Here is a 19606-nt window from a genome sequence, read left to right on the forward strand (position 1 = left end):
ATTGTTTTTTTAAGTTTATTTTGAGAGAGAGTACACAAAGACGAGCAGGGGAGAGGCATAGGGAGGGAGAGAGAGAGAGAGAGAGAGAGAGAGAGAGAGAGAGAATCCCAAGCAGGCTCCTTGCCATCAGCACAGAGCCCGACTCAGGTCTTGATCTCACGGACCTAAAGATCATGACATGAGCCAAAATCAAGAGTTGGATGCTTGACTGACCCACCTGGTTGCCCCTCACCGACAATTTTTTATTGACAGCCATGCAGTAGATTATATTTCCCAAGGATGACTACAATAATATGTCCCATTCCAAAGCCTTCTGCAACATGACCTTGCTACTCCCCTGTCAAGAGGCAGAACCTGTTCCCCTCTCCTGGAATCTAGTTTGTCTTAGGGTGTTGCTTGTAACAGAGAGGATGCAGCTGAAGGGATGATGCAGAAAAGGCCATGTGGTTTCAGTCTGGTTCTGTCATCATCTGGCATCATTCTCTGAGAAGCCCGAGTCACCCTGGGAGGCTGTGCACAAATACTCCAATAGCCCCAGCCCAGCCTAGCTTTTGAGTCATGTCGTCCTGGAAAACAGATACGGGAATGAAGAAGCCTTCAGATGATTCCAGTTCCCAATCTTTGAGTCTTCCCAGCTGAGGTTCCAGAACCATGGTGTGGAGACAAACTGCAATAAAGGGGTAACACAGCAGTCTGGGTTGTCCACACCCTGCACATGCCAAAGAAAGGTTTGGTCCTTACCTGTTCATAGGAAGTAACCTCTGAGCCCTGGAAATATCTTTACCTGAGAACTCTGAGCTACACCAGATGATCTATGCTATCAATGTGATTCACGGTGGGGGGCTTGGGCCACACCGTAGCAGCTTGACTTCTGAAAGGCCTGGAGACTAAAGTCAGCCATTGATGTAGTGAGCGTTGCCTACGTGCCCGAATCAAATAAACACCCTGCAGTGGCGCCTCGGTGTCTCAGTTGGTTAGGTGTCTGACTCTTGATTTAGGCTCAGGTCATGATCTCAGGGTCGTGAGATCAAGCCCCATGTCCATGTTGAGATTCTCTCTCCCTCTCCCTTGACCCCTCCCCCCCCGCTCTTGCACCACACACACTCTCTCTCTCTTTAAAAACTCCAAACCCTGGAAACTAAGGTGTGAGTGAGCTTCCTTGATTAGCAATACTCAATATGTGTTGTTACAAACCACTGCCGGGAAAATTCAACACTGTCCACGTGACTCCACGGAGAGAACTTTTTGCCTGGTGTCTCCTGGATCTGACCTTACAGACTTTCTCTGTGGCTGATTTTAATCTGTATCCTTTTGCTGTAATAAGCTATAATCGTGAATATAACAATGTTTCTGAGCACTCTGAATTCTAACAAATCACTGATTCTGAGGGTGGTCTTGGGAACTCATGAACAGGTAAGGCACCACCAAGGGGCCCTGTCTGACCCACTGAATTCCTGACCCACTGACTCCATGACGATGATAAAATTAAATGCATATCACCAGGTTTCAGGGTGGCTTGTTATGCAGCAATAAATAACTGGAACAGGAAATACTAAAGACAAGTTTGTAGCTCAATTTTATGATTAGAACTTTGTGGACTATAATCTATATTCTAACTTAAAACAATGTCTATAACATATGATTTACATATCCTCATTGCTACCTGGCTGTGAGGTTGATTCTTTGTCCATTTTTCCCCAGATTCTGACATTTATCTCTTCATGCCTTATCTGGTATAGAGTAGTCAGCATAAATACTGAATAAACATATTCTTTTAATAGGTGTATTATTAAATCTCCCCAAACCCACTGCAAAGACTAATGGAAAAAATATATATAAATATACAACTCACTGGGGACTTGGACATTTTCTGGGGCCCTTAGACACCGTCAGAAAGTCTAATATCTGCTCTGTTGTTGATTCTGGGCTGTTTTCTGAAGCTCTAGTTCAAGGTCTCTGGTCAAGGATGCAGCGTTGATCTTTGTATCTTCACTTCCTTCCTTCATAAGAACTATTTTATCCCAGGAAGCCAGGACCTGGGAATTATAGAAATTGTAACTATGAGTATAACAGATTTTTCTGAGTTGTTTGAGTCCTCATTTGTATGTGTATATGTATTTTAGATATACACAAATACAGGTATATCAAAAAATTGTTTTCTTTAGGTAAATATAATCGTCTAAAGAAAACAAGTAATATGTATTACCTGATGGCTCAATAATTATTATATAATAAACACTAACAATAAAGTGTCACCATTAAATTATGTAATTTTACTGAAACTGTACTCAAAACTAAATCTACACTTAGAGAAAGACCATTGAAAGAAGTAGGGGAGAAAATGTCCAATGAGAAAATTTTAAAAGCCTAAAAAATCCAGAGAAACGGGTATAAATACTGGAATACTGCTTGCTGACCTGTCTTGGGTATCCACTGTGTGATCCTTAACTGTATGAATAGTTAGTACTGTTCTGTTTTTTTGCTTTTTTTAACAAATGAGAAAAGAATCTCAGAGAGGTTGAGAAGCTTGCTCAAGTTTACATAGTAAAGTGACAGAATATGGATAAAAACCTAGGTCTGCCCAAATCCAAAGTCCATATTCTTTTCTCTGAATTAAACTTACCTGCAGGTACTCTGACTGCTTACCTGGAAAACCTACAAGAATCAATTAGTAGTTACATTAGTAATAAGAGTTCAGTAAAGAAAGAAAAGAGAAAAACATTTTTTTTAATAGCTGCTTTTATATCTACCAGAAAATAAAAAATAAAATAACCACTGGAAACACTCAAAGACAACAAAGCTGGCCAAGCACTGACCACAAGCCACTCCATTCATTGACCACCTCCAAAGGCACTCCCATTCCTGACTTCTTTCATGAACACCCCGAACACTGACCTCCCCATCATTTGCCTCTAATCAGTGACTTAACCTGAAAGACACCCCAAACATTCACCCTAAGCGCATTCCAAACACTGACCCAACGTCTAGGAAACGCCAGTCACTGATTTACCTCCAAGACCGCAGCCCAAGTCACTGACCTACCCCACAAAAGCAATACCCCAAGTCCTAACACCTTTCTCCAGGCCACTCCAATCCCTCACCAGCCCAGACCTGCACCATTTCCGACAATCCCGCTTCCTCAATCATGGAATGCATCCACCGCCCACAACGGCTTGCTTCCCTCACGGACAACCCAAAACCTCCCTACCATAAACCCCAAATCTCCACAAACCAAGCTCAATCTGATTCCGCTCCCAGAACGCGAAACTGAGACCCCTTAATAGAGCCTTCGCGCACCAGTTGGGTTGGTAGAAAGGGCCACGGTCCATCACTTCGGCTTTAGACTCACAAGCGCTACTATCGCACCTCCCAGGTCAAGTTTAACGTCTTTGGTATCCGAGTCTGCGGGTTGCCAACCACCACACCGGGGGAGTCCTTCCACCGATGAAGATTCCGTTCAGCTTTCGGTCTTTTAGACAAAGACACTACGAGATAGTATGGCGGCGCCCTGTTGGCCGATTTATGCGGGAGCCGCCATATTGGAAGATGCCGTACAACATCTTTTTCTGCCCTAGATAACAGTACTACTCCACGTTACGTCAATTGTGAGCGACGCAAAGGGCGATGCTCTTGCTCTCGTCTGCCTGGAACCCGGAGGCGCACCAAGCCAAAGGCAGCAAAACTTGGCAAGCAGCAAAACTTGACAGCAGGTGCGGCCATTTTGACAAAGGTGCACATATCCGTGCTGGAAAGGGAGTCGTCCTTTAGGGAGTGCAAAGCAGGGGGAACAGTCTCAGGAAGTGCTTATGAAGAACAATATAGGGCTTGGAGAAGCCAAAGTAGTATGACAAAGGCAGCATGCCTCACTGTGGGCACAGAGTAAGAGTAAACTAATTTAGTTTAAGGAAAAGATCTCTTCCTGACAGGATTGCTGGTGGCCCTTCGGTGACATCTCCCGGTGAAAGGTGACAGGGTAGGTAGAGCTAGTAGTGAGGGAGAGGTAACGGTATTGGCCAAGGTAGAGGGTGGCGAAATGCTAGGAATAGAAGACTAGAAATTGTTGGTAGAAATTAATTAACAGGCTTTACCTCAATTCAAATGTTTTCACATTTAATTTTTAGTGAAGTTATTGTAATTGGAATTGAGTCAGAGAGAATGTAAAAGTTTAATTGGGTAGATAATTCCAGATTGTTGTCCAAAACTGTCCTATTAATGACACATTTTACTGGCTGCTTCCCTTCTTGAAGGACTATATCCTAAAACTAATAGCTAATTTTTAGTAAGTGTATACACATTTTTTGAACAGAAAACTATTTCAGGCATAATAATTAGATTATCTTGGTACTCTGAAAGCTATAGATGGTGATCCTAAACATTACCCTCACTTCCCATATGGGGGGGGGGGGAGGCCAAATGTATCAGAATGTCTGTTTCCTCAACACCTCATCAATCTTTTAAATTGTGCCCATTTTAAGGGTGGGGTGCCTGGATGGCTCAGTTGGTTGGGTGTCCAACTTTGGCTCAGGTCACGATCTCACCTTTTGTGGGTTCGAGCCCCGTGTCCAGCTCTGTGCTGACAGCTCAGTGCCTGGAGCCTGCTTCAGATTCTGTGTCTCCCTCTCTCTCTGACCCTCCCCACTCACATTCTCTCTCTCTCTCTCTCTCTCTCTCTCTCTCTCTCTCTCAAAAATAAACATTAAAAAATTTTTTTAAATCTTATTCTAGTTTATTTTATAAATTGTTTACTTCCATTTCCCTCAGTATTTTAAATTGGTTATCTTTTTCTTAATCATATTGGGGGCATTTATACCTATTAATTCTACCCCCATTCTCTTATATTTACAGACACCTATATTGTTTCTCATTTGGAGCTATTTGAATAAAGGTGCTATGAACATTCTTGTGTAAATCTTCCTGAAGACCTACCATTTCAGCATTGTTGAGTAGATATCTAGGAGTGGAACTGCTGCTCTCATATGGTTCTCAGTTTTATTTTGCAGTTCTCTTAATCTTAGGAGTTAGTTTTGAAAGGATTTTTAGTCTTTTAAAGATTTCTGATATCTTAAGTAAGATGGATATACTTCTAATGGATTTATTTGGGGGCATGATTTATCACGAAGGACACTTCAAAACAACCCTCCCGCAAATACAGTCTTCTGCCATAGGCATTTCCTTTTCCTCATTCTTCCAATCGAGTTGTATATATTTTTTTCATGTTTACTTATTTATTTATTTGGAGAGAGCGAGTGAGCACAAGCAGGGGAGGGGCAGAGAGAGGAGAGAGAGAACCCCAAACAGGCTCAGCACCATTAGTGCAGAGTCCAGTGCAGGGCTTGAACTCACACACCCGGAGATCATGACCTGAGCTGAGATCAAGAGTTAGATGCTTAACCAACTGAGACACCCAGGCACCCCCAAGTTACATGTCAATTTTGGTTGGGTTAGATTGGTGTTTACTTTATGATAACTATGTAAATACTACTTATAGCTCAGCCATGTAGTATACTATGATTAGTTTTCCTTTCTTGCACAATTTTTTATTCTCCCTGGAGTTGCCTTATTCCTTCCTTCCAGAAATTCTGGCCTTTGGTTCTCAGAGAACCAATGGTCCTTGTCACTGGCTCCACAGCAGGATGGGGAGCCTGCTACCACATGTAACTTGCCATCTGGACATTGGCTGGAGACTGCTCTCCTCACCTTTACTGGGCGGTAATTGTGTTCTTGGGGGCTCACATCTGGGATCCAGAGACTGTGTTTCCACTTCCTTTGTCACCAGGGTACGAACCTTGGAGCTCCAGGAGAAGTGACCTTGCTTAGCGTCAGTGGACTGCTTGGCTAGGATGCACAATGGAACCCAGTGAGGCCCAGGAACCAGCTCAGGGAGCGCCGCCCATCAGACTGGTAAGAACCTGGGTTCATTTTGGTAGACCTGTCCCTAAGAGGCAGAAGGGGAGCCTGATCATCTCCCAGAGTTGCCTGAGTAGTTCCATAAGGGACAAAACTGCAATTTCAAGGCACTGGGTGCTGGACGGTGGGTTGGAGTCCTTATGTGACTGTGTGTGAATGAGACAGACAGTGGAAAGTCTACCTGACCATTGGGCCACAGTAAGTGTTGAGTCCCCGCTGCGGTTCCGTGGGGACCTCATACGGCTTACGGTGGTGTCAGACTTCCTCAGGAGTCTGATCCCTGTCAGGACTTGATACTGAACCCGCCAATGCTAAGAGGTGCCTACAATATCTCCTAGAGGAGAGCGGCAGGAAACTGGCAAAGCGAGTGTGCATCCTGTCCAAATTAGTCCCTCCCTTCCCCTTTTTTCCTCTCTTGTGTGTGAAAGTTGTCCGTTAGGGGGAGGAAATGGGTGGAAAGCAGAGTAAACTGACTCCCCTAGAGTGTATGTTGAGGAATTTCAAAAGTGATATTCAGAAGACTATGGTATGAAATTAACTCCCAGAAAGCTCCAGACAATCTGTGAAATTGCTTGGCCATCGTTCAAGGTGGGCTGGCCCTCTGAGGACTCATTGATAAGAAACTAGTTGGCCGAGTGTTCAGGGTTGTTGTGGGGGATCCAGGCCACCCCAACCAATTTCCTTACATTGATTTTTGGCAAGACCTGGTCCTATCCTGGCTACCTTGGCTAAAAGTCTGTATTGAGGAGAACTGTAAAGTTACGATGGCTCGTGTCACAGCTTTCTTCAAATGCCAGCCCCAAACTGAAAAACCCATGCTGTCAGGAGAACTTGAGGAGACCCCACCACGATATGCCCCACTGTCCCCCTCACTGCCACCTGTGCCTCCAGCCACTGGGCTGCTGAAACCCTACCGGAGCCTGCCTCTAGTCCTGAGACCTCACCACCTCCAGCACCACCGGCCTCTCCAGATGTGATGGGCTTGCCTGGACCACTTGTCCTAACCCCATACACCCCTCCTGGAAAGCAACTAGAAGATCAGGCCAGCAGAGACAGTCCCTCCCTGCAGCAACACCAGAGCCCTACAGATGCCACTAAGGGAAACTAGGGGACCTGTCTCTTATGATCAGGAAGGCCAGATCTGAGGAGACCAGCATGTTTTTGTGTACCCAACCTTTACCACTACGGACCTCCTAAATTGGAAGCACCATACTCCTTCCCATACGGAGAAGCCCAGGCTATGATTGAACTAATCCATAATTCAAACCCACAAACCTACCTGGACGGACTGCCGCCAACTCCTCCTGACCCTCTTTGACACAGAGGGGCGTTGTGGAATTACCCAGGCGGCCCTAAAATGCTTACAGGAGAATGCCCCGGCTGGGATGCTAGACACCCAGGCTTATGCTCAAGCTCACTTCCCTGGGGAGGACCCCAAATGACTCAAGTGTAGATGGAGGGCTCGCAAGGACTGAACGGTCTCAAGAAGCCCTTCTAAATGGCATGAAGGAAGGGGGTGAAAAGGCCATAAATGTGAGTAAAACATCAGAAGTACTCCAGGCACCCGAGGAGAGCCCAAGCCAGTTCTACGAGACATTATGTGAGACATTTCGTCTCTACACCCGTGTTGATCCAGAAGCGCCCGTGACCCAGCGTATGGTCAGTGGGCTTTTGTCAGTCAGGCCCAACGGGACATCTGGCCCAAGCTGCAAAAGCTGGACGGTTTTGCTGGCATGAATGCCAGTCAGTTGCTGGAAGTAGCAACCCAGGTGTTTGTCATTAGTGACCAGGTGGCATGGAGGAAAGAATGCCAGAAGGTGCAGAAAAAGGCAGACTCGTTAGCTGCTGCCTTGGTGGAGCAGTCGGAACACTCCTGGAAAGGCGCCCCATAGGGACGGAGCTGGGGCCCAAAAGGGGACAGGCGGGGAGGATCATCTTGCCCAGGACCAAAGTTAGGATGGAACCAGTGTGCTCACTGCCATCAGGAGAGCCACTGGAAAAATGAGTGCCCCCTGCGGCTGGGTAATTCTCAGCAGGGCCCCAAGCAGAAACAAAGGGGCCATGTGGTCCAGGGCCAGTACCAACCAGCATCATGGCCTCATGGGGCCCCCAGAGATGATTTTGTGGAGCTGCCATGGAGGACTATGAGGAGGACTAGGACAGACTGGGCTCTATTTTGTTAGGCCCCCAAGAGCCTATGGTCCAATTGAATATGGGGGGCTGATCCACTGACTTCATGGTAGATACTGGAGCAGAACACTCGGTGGTGACGCAACCAGTGGGCCCCCTCTCGCAGAGACAAGCTGCTGTTGTGGGGGCCACAGGCAATCAGACATGCAGTCCCTTCCTGCTGCCTCGGGAATGCAGTTTAGGCGGCCATGAAGTCATCCATGAATTCCTGTACCTCCCCTCCTGCCCTGTGGCTTTAATGGGCCAGGACCTGTTGGGAAAGCTGCAGGCCCAGATAACTTTCAACTCCCATGGACAAGCTGCTCTGGACCCTACGAAAGCCGGAAGCAAAGATTATGACTGTCAGGATTCCTCAAGGGGAAGAATGGCGCCTCTACAGTCTCATGGAGGAACCACAACAGGGACCTGAGCTGCCCTTCAGAGTACCCTTGTGTGGGCTGAGGACAACTCCCCAGGACTGGCCTGGAACATACCTCCAGTAATTGTAGCCAGGGGCAGAGCCTATCTACCAAAAACAACATTTCATCCCTCGTAAGGCACAGGTAGGGCTACAGAAGCACCTGGAGAGACTTCTAAAATATGGGATCCTCCAACCCCGTCGGTCATCTTGGAACATGCCTCTCATACCAGTCCAGAGCCGGGCACCGATGACTATCAGCCAGTCCAAGACCTGCATGCTATCACCAGGTCAGTAAACCAGGCCGTTGTCACCCTACACCCGGTTGTCCCAAACCCATACACTCTCTTGGATCTTATCCCCACAGAAGCTGCCTTCTTCACATGCCTAGAGCTCAAGGATGCCTTCTGCATCCACCTAGCCCCCCAGAGTCAACCAGTCTTTGCCTTCCAGTGGGAGAATCCTGAAAATGGTGACAACGACCGGTTGACTTGGACCAGATTGCCTCAGGGGTTCAAAAACTCCCCAACTATTTTCGGCACTGCATTAGCCTCAGACCTAAAAGCCTTCCCAGCGGATCAACATGGCTGTGTCCTGCTTCCGTATTAGATGATTTACTGTTGGCTGGAAGGTCTCGGGAGGATTGCATGGAAGGAACTCGGGAACTCCTTACCCTCCTATGGGAAACTGGCTATAAAGTCTCAAGAAAAAGGCCCAAATCTGTCAAAAGAAAGTCAAGTACCTTGGCTTTCACCTCTCCCAGGGGCAGTGCCAACTCGGCCTGGAGAGAAAATAGGCCATATGTTTAATTCCGGTCCCGTTGGCCCGATGTCAGGTTCAGGAGTTACTCGGGGCTGCAGGTTTCTGTAGAATCTGGATACCTAACTTCTCGGTCTTGGCAAAACCCCTTTATGAGGCCACAAGTGGGGAGAGCAGGAATGCCTGTTACGGGAGCAAGTACAGCAAAGGGCCTTTAAAGAGCTCAAGTGGGCCCTTGCCAACATGCCTGGTCTGGGGCTCCTAGATACGTCCAAGCCTTTCTTCTTGTATGTTCATGAACATACTGGCATTGTGCTGAGAGTCCTAACTCAGATGTTGGGGTCATGGCACCTCCCGGTGGCACATCTGTGCAACTTGACTCTGTTGCCCAAGGCTGGCCACCCTGCCTACGGGCACTTGCAGCCACGGCCCTCTTAGTGTCTGAGGCTGACAAGTTAACTATGGGACAAGAACTGACAGTCTGAGTGCCACATTCAGTATTGACATTTATGGAGTACAAGGGACAGTACTGGCTATCCAACGCCCGGATGGCCACATATCAGGGAATGCTGTGTGAGAACCCATGCATTCACCTAGAGGTAGTGCAGCCCCTAAACCCTGCAACCCTATTGCCTGTCAGGCCAGGTCAACCAGATCATGACCGCATTGAAGTCATGGATGAGGTGTTCTCCAGCTGACCAGACTTGAGGGACCAGCCCCTCAAGGACCCCAACTCTGAGTATTTCCCCGATGGTAGCAGTTTTGTGAAAGAGGGAGAACGCCTTGCAGGGTATTCCATGGTGACCCTGAGTTGTATCGAGGCCAAACCCCTGCCAAAGGGGACTTCGGCACAGAAGGCAGAGTTCATCGCACTAACCAGAGTCCTCCAACTGGTGGCAGGGATACGTGTTAATATATACACAGACTGTAAGTATGCCTTCACCACCCTCCACGTACATGGGGCTTTATATATAAAGAAGGGTCAATAAACTCACGAGGAAAATACACAAAGTATGGTAAGGAAATCCTTGAACTCTTAGACGCTGTGTTAGCCCCTAAAAGAGTGGCAGTCAGGCATTGTTGGGGACATCAAAGGGGAGACACCATGGCTGCACGGGGAAACTGTAAGGCAGACCAAGAGACAAAGCTTGCAGCCTCCAAAGGAACAGCGGAATCAGCAGCTTTAACCACCACACTGTTCCCTAGTCCACTGGGCAGAGTGGGACCCTAATTACTCACAACATGATAGTACCTGGTTTAAGACTGAAAATGGAAGCTACCTCCTAGGTGGATGGTGGAAATTCGAAGACAGCCGAGTAGCGATTCCTAAGGCCCTGGCCCTTGCTCTCGTCAAGCAGTTCCATCAGGAAACCCATATTGGCCAGACAGCTCTTGAGACTACTTTGAGCCTACATTTCTACATCCCTTTACTCTCTAGCATAGCCTGCGCAGTAGGCAAGCAATGTGAAATGTGTGCCCAGCATAACCCATGTCAGGGACCCAAGGCTGCCCTTGGGGTACAGTTTTGGGGGAGCCCCATTTGAAAATATCATGGTGGGGGCACCTGGATGGCTCAGTCAGTCAAGCATCTGACTTTGGCTCAGGTCTTGGGTTTGAGCCCTGCATCGGGCTCTTTGCTGACAGCTTGGATCCTGGAGCCTGCTTCAGATTCTGTGTCTCCCTCTCTCTCTGCTCCTTCCCTGCTCACGCTCTCTTTCTTTCTCTCTCTCTCTCAAAAAATAAACATTAAAAGAAAATTAAAAAAAAAAAAAAGAATATATGACGGTGGACTTCACTGAGCTTCCCCAGGTCCAAGTCTGTAAATATCTGTTGGTCTTGGTGTGCACCTTCTCTGGCTAGGTGGAAGCCTTCCCTACTCACATAGAAAAGGCACATGAAGTGGCCCAACTTCTAAAAGAAATCATTCCTCCATTTGGGATCCGTATCACTATGGGATCAGATAACGGGCCAGCATTCGTGGCCAAGGTGGTGCATCTGGTGGCAAAGGGGTTAAAAATCACCTGGAAGTTACACACAACATACCGACCCCAGAGCTCCGGGGAGGTGGAACAAATGACCTGAACCCTGAAGCTGCAAGTAAGTAAACTATGTCAGGAAACCCACCTATACTGGGACCAGGTGTTGCAAATTGCCTTGTTAAGAATCAAGGTGTAGGGGTCCCTGGGTGGCTCCGTAGGTTAAGCGTCCTACTTCAGCTCTGTCATGATCTCATGTTTCATGGATTTGAACCCCACATCGGGCTCTGTGCTGACAGCTCAGATCCTGGAGCCTGCTTCGGATTCTGTGACCATCTCTCTCTGCTCTTTCTCAAATATAGATAAACATTAAAAATTAAAAAAAAAACTTTTTTAAAAAAGGTGTAGCCCCACTAAGCAGATGGGGTTCTCCCCTTATGAAATCCATTATGTGCGCCTTCCCTGTATTTTCAAGGGCATAAGGAGGGATCTAAATGAGATAGGGAGTCTAATCCTAAGACAACAGATGTGGGCCCTTGGCTCTACCCTAACCATCTTCCACCACTGGGTTAGGGAGCAATTACCTGTGAGTCTGACCACAGAGACACTCACCCCTTTAAACCAGGAGATGCTATATGGGTGAAGGAGTGGAATGTCCAGTCCCTAAAACCCCTCTAGAGGGACCCGGTCACTGTCATTTTGTCTGCCCCTCCTGCAGTAAAGGTGGCCGAGGTGGATCCCTTGGATTCACCACAGCAGAGTGAAGCTGGCATCTCCAAACTGGGAGTACATTCCTGGTCCATCAATGCCATGCAAGCTGACCATACGGAAGAAGCAATCTGCAACTCCAGAGGCTCCGGGAGACTGCAGCCCTGCTTTAGTCACTCCGGAAGCTGACTGATCCATGCATGGCAGAAGCTTGAGGAGTTGACGGTCCGGTGGAACAAATAGACTGTCCTTATTTTCTATATCTGTTTCCTTACTCTGATGCACTGTCACCTTTCATCTCTCACTGTTATTGTGATTCTTGCTCTACTTTTTGCCATAGGATTGGCAGAGGCCGCCCCGGCCAGCGGGGAGTGTGGTGAGAGGTTTCTGTTAGCATTCGCCTTCCTTTTGTGGATAGGATAGTTTGTTGGCATTGGTTGCTTCTAATCTGGACCTCTTCTGTAGACCTAGATTCTTCATCACGTGACCCATGTATTCACATAACCAGGTCAGGCCAGGGAGTCACTTGGACCTTACTATACCATACCCACTTCTCATGCCAGGGAAGGGTCCTGGGGCCCTGCAGACACAATAAGACCACCTATTCTATCTGCCAACGGGACAATCAATACACTTGCTTTGGCCCACAATACTCCCCCAGTGAAGATTGGTTAGAAGTCCAATCCTACCAAGGGTGGGGGCTGGAGGGGGGTGGGGCTTGTCAGCCAGACATAAATTACTAACCCAAAGCGACCTGTGTCAATGCTGTTTGACGTCTGTGTGGTTATAAGTATTGGCCCAGGGGCATCTGTCATACGAGAAAAGCAGGCACTTGTCATAGAGGGCCCATAGACTCTTGATATACCATGCAGAGGCTTAGATTGGGAGCCGGAATACTGACTCAATGACAAATACATGTGTGAGGAAAGCGGTTTATGTGCCTATACACCTGAGTTTTTATGCCCCAGCTGGAGCTGTGTTTCATGGGCTACTTGGAAAAAAGAAGGCACAACAGTGCTCCTTCAGAAGGAGCTACTACATCAGATTGTCGATCGAAGGCCTGTAACCCTGTTAATTTTACCATTATTAACCCAGGAGATTCCAAATGGCAATGGGGCACCTGAATTGGCATCTGGATCCATGGGTAAGGCAGAGACCCAGGGACTGTGCTGTATTTCAAGAGAGTCACTACCGCCCATCCAACCATGTTCCATCAAGTCTTCCACGCCTTCTATGAAGAAATAAGAAGTAGCCCCCCTCCCACTTCAGTCACAGTAAGAAACTTGTTTCTAGCCCTTGGAGAGACATAGCCCAAACTCTAAAGATCTCTTCTTGCTATGTATGCAGGGGAACCAACATGGGGGATCAATGGCCATGGGAGGCTATAGAATTAGATCCCTGTGAAGCTTATAATGGAACAGAATACCCCAGTCCTAGTACTGGGGCTTGGCTCCTCAAAAACTCAATTATTGGGAAAAATTGCCTTGCCCAGTGGGGAAGAAAGTTCACCATTTCTGTTGGAAACATAACATGCCTAGGCCAAAGATTTTATAACTCAACCACCTGGGAAAGCCAATGGTGGGGGTCCCCAGATCACCTTGAACCAGATCCCCACCCCTTGTCTAACTTCTCTCATCTCTGAGAGGCCTGGGACAATGTTGACACAGCCATCAAATGGCGGGCCCAGGTGGATTATACTGGATATGTGGAAGGACAGCCTATACAGCACTTCCCTCAGGCTGGTCAGGGTTATGTGTGCTGGAAACTATTCATCCATCCTCTCTTCCTGCTCCCACTTGCCAGAGGGGAATGTTTGGGAGTCCAAGTGTATGGGGACAGAGAGACTCAAAGGAAATGATGTGCCCTACAAATTGGCAATTGGAAAGGTGGTGAATGGCCTCCCTAGCATATAATCCAATATTATGGTCCTGCCACCTGGGCAGAGGATGGGACCTGGGGTTACCGCACTCCCATTTACATGCTAAACAGACTAATCAGACTGTAAGCAGTTGTAGAAATTATAACCAATGAAACTGCCAGGGCTCTTAAGTTACTAGCTAAACTGAGAACCAAAATGTGCAATACCATCTATCAAAATCGCTTGGCCTTAGATTACCTGCTTGCTTCTGAAGGAGGACTTTGTGGAAAGCTTAACCTGAACAACTGCTGTCTACAGATAGATGGTGAAGGAAAAGTCATAGAGGAGATCACAGATCGAATGAGAAAGATTGCTCATGTCCCATCCAGATCTGGAAAAGTTGGGACCCCGGGGAGTTATTTGGAGAGTGGTTTTCAACTCTTGGAGGATTCAAAACCCTCACAGATATTATTCTCTTGATTTTGGGAACTTGCTTAATCCTACCTTGCCTAGCTCCCCTGGTTATACCGTCTGTCTCCAGCCTCATTGAGGCAATGGTCAAAAAGAAATGGCCATGCATGTGATGATGTTATGGAAATACATACCTCTAAACCAAGGTGATGCTCTTTGACCCAAAGGAAGGGGGTTCCAGCATCAAAGGAGGAAATGTGGTAGAGTCCCTCCCTAAGGAATGTGGTGGAGGCCTCCTCAGAACAAAGGAAGGTAACGTGGCCCAATCAACTCCTATAGGCATATGCGTAGCTCTGACATTACTCTGTAACTTGGACTGTGTCCGGTCAGACTGTATGTCACCATACATGGGAGACAAAGAAGTATAAATTGCATAAAAGCTACACTCCTCTGTGCCTGAGGCTCAGTTTTTTGGATATGAACCCACTGAGCCTGTGCAGGCACGACAAATAAAGTTGCGTATTGGACTGAAAAGCCTATGTGTCCCATCTCTCTGTGTGAGATCCTGCTGCAGTGTCTCCCTCCACCTCCCCAAAGGAAGCTTGGTTTCTTCCAGTCGCTGTTCTTTACTTCCTTGGATGGCGTTATCACTCTCCCTATATTGTGAGTGCTTCTCCAGATACTGGAGAAGATACTGAAGATTCTCCAAATCTTCCTCTTGCCCTCTATATCCAGTCATCAGCGTTCCTGGGGTATTTACCCTTTATGTTTGCCCTTTATCCTCCATTGACAGGTGTTTTCCTTTGTAGAGACACCCAACTTCGAAGAAGACTGCGCCTTGTGTCTTTCGGCAATCTTTCTTTGCGCAAAGTCATTTACTTTTCTCGCGAGCCCGCTTAGTTGGACATAGCTTATTACCCCATGTTTGTCTTGTGTAAACTCGAGCTTCTGAATATCCGTGCGGTTTGCAGCGCAAGATTTAAGGTGCGAGAAATGGGAGTGTTTTCCGTAGGTGCTCACTGTGCCGAGCCTTTCCTGGCGACTCGCCAATAGGACTACTTCGCCTTCTGTACGTCAAGTACAGAAGGATGGCCGCCTGGGACACGCGTGGCCAGATGGGCGCGGACATATTGACTCCGGGAAAAGCCGGAAGTCCAGGCGTCCGTGCTCCGTAGAAACGCCGCTGGCCCTCGCCGGCCGCCGTCGCTGGCGGGGAGCTGGGCACGGGCGCGGCAGGAGAATTCGCGGAAGTGCAGTTAGTAGGAGGTCGTCGTGGGGTCTCTAGAAAATCAGGTCTGTGTGTGGGTCCGTCTGGGGAACAGGGTGAGAGGACCGATGTGACTGTGGGGTCCATGGGGAGAGGACGGAAGTGGGAGCCCGTGGTCGGGTGTGTGTGGGTGCAGTGCCTCTGGAGTCGGTCCTGAAGGATTGTGAGGGTCAGTGATTACACGTCTGTCGAGATCCACGTTTCCGAGTCTGTGGTCAGGGTTCGGTGCCCGTCTGTAGCGCCCAGCGACTGAGGACTAGTTTTGGAAGTGGATTTTGTTCATGAAAGCGGTGTCCGCTTCGGATTCGGGTTTTACCCTGTGGCTCATTGACAGGAGCGAGGGCGCGCGGTTAGCGAACACAGGTGTCTGGTACAGGTTTCGGGATTATTCCAGGGTGGGGGGGTGACGAGTGTTTGGGGGAAGTCCAGGTGTGTCGGCCCTTGAGAGGTTTGTGAGGGCTGAAGCAGGTGGGTGGGTGGGTTCCAGCGTTTCCTTCCCTGTCAGCCCTTCCAATCCAAGCCCTAGTTTGCCTTCCTTCCTCTCTTCCTCGGGGTCGCATCTCTTCCTCTCGACCCCCTAGATATGAGAGCTTTGTTGGAAATCGAGCATTAAACACAACCAAAGTGGTAAGGTTTCTACTGAAGATGAGGATTTTGCCCTTTCTGGAAGTTTACTGTGTGCACACATACACACACGCTTGGAAACACTTCTTTTCGATGCCACTGTAACACAAGTAAAATAATATATATATTTTTAAAGTTTATGTATTTATTGTGAGAGAGAGCGAGGGAGAGGCAGAGAGAGGGGAGAGGGAGAGAGAATCCCAAGCAGGCTTGACACCGTTAGCACAGAGCCGAAGTGGGGCTCTTTCTCATGGCTGTGAGATCGGGACCTGCGTGGAAATCAAGAGTCAGACGCTTAAGGGGACTGATCCACGCAGGCGCCCGTGTGTACAAAGTTTTGTGTGGACATGCCTTTACTTCTGGATATAAACCTGGTGTGGAATTGCTGGGTCACACGGTAAATATGTTTAACTGTTGGAGGAACCACCAGACTATTTTACAAAGTGGCTGCACCATTTTCCATTTCCACGAGCAGTTATGAGGGTTCCATTTCCTCCACATATTCATCAACGATTGCAATTTTCTTTCTTTTTTTTTTTTTACTATATCTCAATTGTGGTTTTGATGTTCATTTCTCTGAAGAAGAATGATATTGGGCATCTTTTCATGTGCTTATGCTATGCATAACTTCAAGGTATATATCTTTTCACTAAATATAGATTGTTAGCATTTCTCATAGCTGCATAATATTTCACTGGATGTGTATACTTTTATTCATTCAATTAATTCTCTATTAGCAGACCTAAAATTGTACTTTTATATCAACTTGGCCTGCTTGTTCCATTATTTCTTTTGCAACTTTTACTAAAAGTGGATTTTTTTTGGATTCTAGCAAAATCTCTATTGAAAGTGTTCAGTACGAAGTGTTAAGCCATTCCCCTAATAGTCAGTCACGTAACACTGCTGTAAGAAATGTGTGTTTTGGAATGCTATCTATTTAAAATTTTTTTATGTTTATTTATTTTGGACAGAGAGAGACAGAGTGTGAGCAGGGGAGGGACAGAGAAAGGGAGACATAGAATGTGAAGCAGACTCCAGGCTCTGATTGTCAGCACAGAGTCCGACGCAGGGCTCGAACTCACAAACCACAAGATCATGACCTGAGCCAAAGTCAGATGCTTAACTGACTGAGTCACTCAGGTGCCCCCAGAATGCTATCCACTTTTAGACAGAAGTCCTATAATCAGCCATCTGACCAAAAACTTATTTTTTTATATGAGAAATATTGTTTTTTTAGTTCATAGAATGTAAGATGAAAAACTTATTTTTGGTATATGTTCGCTCAAATCTCTGAAGTTCTGACCCTTACTTAATCACATTGAAGGAACTTTTAATCATACCCTTCCTCTTCTCTGATACTGATTATTCTTATTTGATTCTTTTTTTCTCTTGATTCTTTATGAAATTAACTGGGTAGCATTTCCAGAATAGGTACAGATAATGTACCGAGGTGTTACTGCTCATCCTTTTCTTGTTCTTGGCTTTAAAGAAGGTACTTTATTGTTTTACTGAACATATTTAGGACGTGTTGGATTGTTTTTATTGAATGAAATTCACAAAACAACGTTAACTATTTTAAAGTCAACAATGCAGTGGATTTTAGTACATATATAACATTGTGCCCTCACCACTTCTGTCTAGTTCCAGAGCATTTTTATCACTCTGAGGGGAATCCTCTAACAATTAAGCAGTCACTCTATACTCCCCTGTTCCCCCAGACCGTGACAACCACCAATCTGCTCTCTGTCTCTGTGGATTTACCTATTCTGGATATTTCATAGAAGTGGAATCATACAACATGTGACCTTTGGTGTCTGGCTTGTTTCACTTGGTATGCCTCATGGTTGTGTGTTGTATCCCGGGGTGCTCCTTCAGTGCTTAGCCAGACTATTTTGTTTACAACTCTGCCTTACCGTTCATTTCCCACTTGCGCTGAGTGTAGAGATCAGCCAGAGGGAAAGCTTAGGGTCTTCTCAGGTTTTTTTCTGAGCAGGTGTCCTGCCCTGTGCATGTACTTGGCTTTATACATTCCCCAGTAGGCACTGGTGCTTTTATTTCTTTCTTCTTTATTTTTAACGTTTATTCATTTTTGAGAGACAGAGAGAGACAGAGCATGAGTAAGGGGGAGGGGCAGAGAGAGAGGGAGACACAGCATCGGAAGCAGGCTCCAGGCTCTGAGCTGTCAGCACAGAGCCCGACACGGGACTCGAACCCGTGAACCGTGAGATCATGACCTCAGCTGAAGTCGGACGCTTAACAGACTGAGCCACCCAGGCGCCCCGCAAGTTGCCTCTTTCTTGATTGAGTGATCACTCTGCTGCTATAAACCTATGAGTTTAGAGTTCTTCAGAGTTATGATAAAGGTTTTGTTTTGTTCTTTATTCTGACAGTTCTTGCTTGTTTTTTTGATGTTTCTGTGGAGTTATGGGCCCTTGAAACTTCCCACTCTGTCATTGTCATTCAGTGGGAATTTTCCTTCAGGATGTACCTGATTTGGTTTTTTTTGTTGGTCACTAGTACTTTTTAAAGAAATAAACTAGGTGCGCCTGGGTGGCGCAGTCGGTTAAGCATCCGACTTCAGCCAGGTCACGATCTCGCGGTCCGTGAGTTCGAGCCCTGCGTCGGGCTCTGGGCTGATGGCTCAGAGCCTGGAGCCTGTTTCCGATTCTGTGTCTCCCTCTCTCTCTGCCCCTCCCCCGTTCATGCTCTGTCTCTCTCTGTCCCAAAAATAAATAAAAACGTTGAAAAAAAAATTAAAAAAAAAAAAAGAAAGAAACTGATCGCGGGGCGCCTGGCTGGCTCATTCGGAGGAGTGTGCCACTCTTGATCTTGGGGTTGTGAGTTTGAACCCCACGTTGGGTGTAGAGATTACTTAAAAATAAATAAACAAATAAAAATCTTTTTTAAAAAAATTCACTGACTGCAAATGCAACTTACGTGATGGCCTCTAATCCACCTCCTCCCCTCCCCAGAGATAATGGCTTTCTTTCTCTTTCTTTCTTTCTTTTAAAGATTTTACCCTTTTTTCTTTTTTAAGTTCATTTAGTTTTGAGAGAGTACACGCACACGCACATGAGCAGGGGAAGGACAGAGAGGGGGACAGAGGATCTGAAGCGAGCTCTGTGCTGGCAACAGAGAGTCTAATGTGGGGCTCAAACTCACAGACCATGAGATCATGACCTGAGCTGAAGTCAGACGCTTAACTGACTGAGCCACCCAGGCACCCCAAGATTTTACCTTTTTAAAGTAATCTCTGTACCCATCATGGGGCTTGAACCCACAAACCTGAAATCGAGTCACATGCTTCACTGATTGGGCCAGCCAGGCACTACTATGACTTTCTTGAACTTGGCTTATTATTTTTTTTATTTTTTATTAAAAACATTTTTTTTAATGTTTATCTTTGAGCGACAGAGTGCGAGCAGGGTGGGGAGCAGTGGGGCAGAGAGAGAGGGAGACATAGAATCGGAAGCACACTCCAGGCTCTGAGCTGTCAGCACAGAGCCCAA

The 19606-nt window shown here is 46.9% G+C and overlaps 2 protein-coding genes across 12 annotated transcripts in view; one reads left to right on the top strand and one right to left on the bottom strand.

Annotated features, from left to right (window-relative positions):
* Positions 1-3483, bottom strand: part of LOC121018936 (zinc finger protein 649-like) — a 37351-nt gene extending 33868 nt beyond the window's left edge. Inside the window, exons 1-3 of one of the 2 annotated variants that reach the window (XR_005785345.1) lie at positions 3298-3483; positions 1853-2036; positions 142-709 (exon numbers count right to left, since the gene is read on the bottom strand). The gene's annotated coding sequence lies outside the window, so the exon portion shown is untranslated. Of the gene's footprint in view, positions 710-1852; positions 2037-3297 lie in introns of those variants that run through there. The other variant, XR_005785344.1, reaches the window with a different exon arrangement.
* A 119-nt stretch (positions 3484-3602) lies between these two features.
* ZNF613 (zinc finger protein 613) overlaps positions 3603-19606 on the top strand; it is a 47074-nt gene continuing 31070 nt past the window's right edge. The window contains exons 1-3 of one of the 10 annotated variants that reach the window (XM_040458028.1): positions 3603-3973; positions 5777-5901; positions 6610-8784. The gene's annotated coding sequence lies outside the window, so the exon portion shown is untranslated. Of the gene's footprint in view, positions 3974-5776; positions 5902-6609; positions 8785-15376; positions 15500-19606 lie in introns of those variants that run through there. The other 9 variants (XM_040458030.1, XM_040458020.1, XM_040458029.1 and 6 more) reach the window with 9 other exon arrangements.

The sequence above is a fragment of the Herpailurus yagouaroundi genome, unplaced genomic scaffold, assembly GCF_014898765.1.
Source record: "Herpailurus yagouaroundi ecotype Mexico unplaced genomic scaffold, PumYag 220, whole genome shotgun sequence".
In the NCBI taxonomy this organism is placed as follows: Eukaryota; Metazoa; Chordata; class Mammalia; order Carnivora; family Felidae; genus Herpailurus; species Herpailurus yagouaroundi.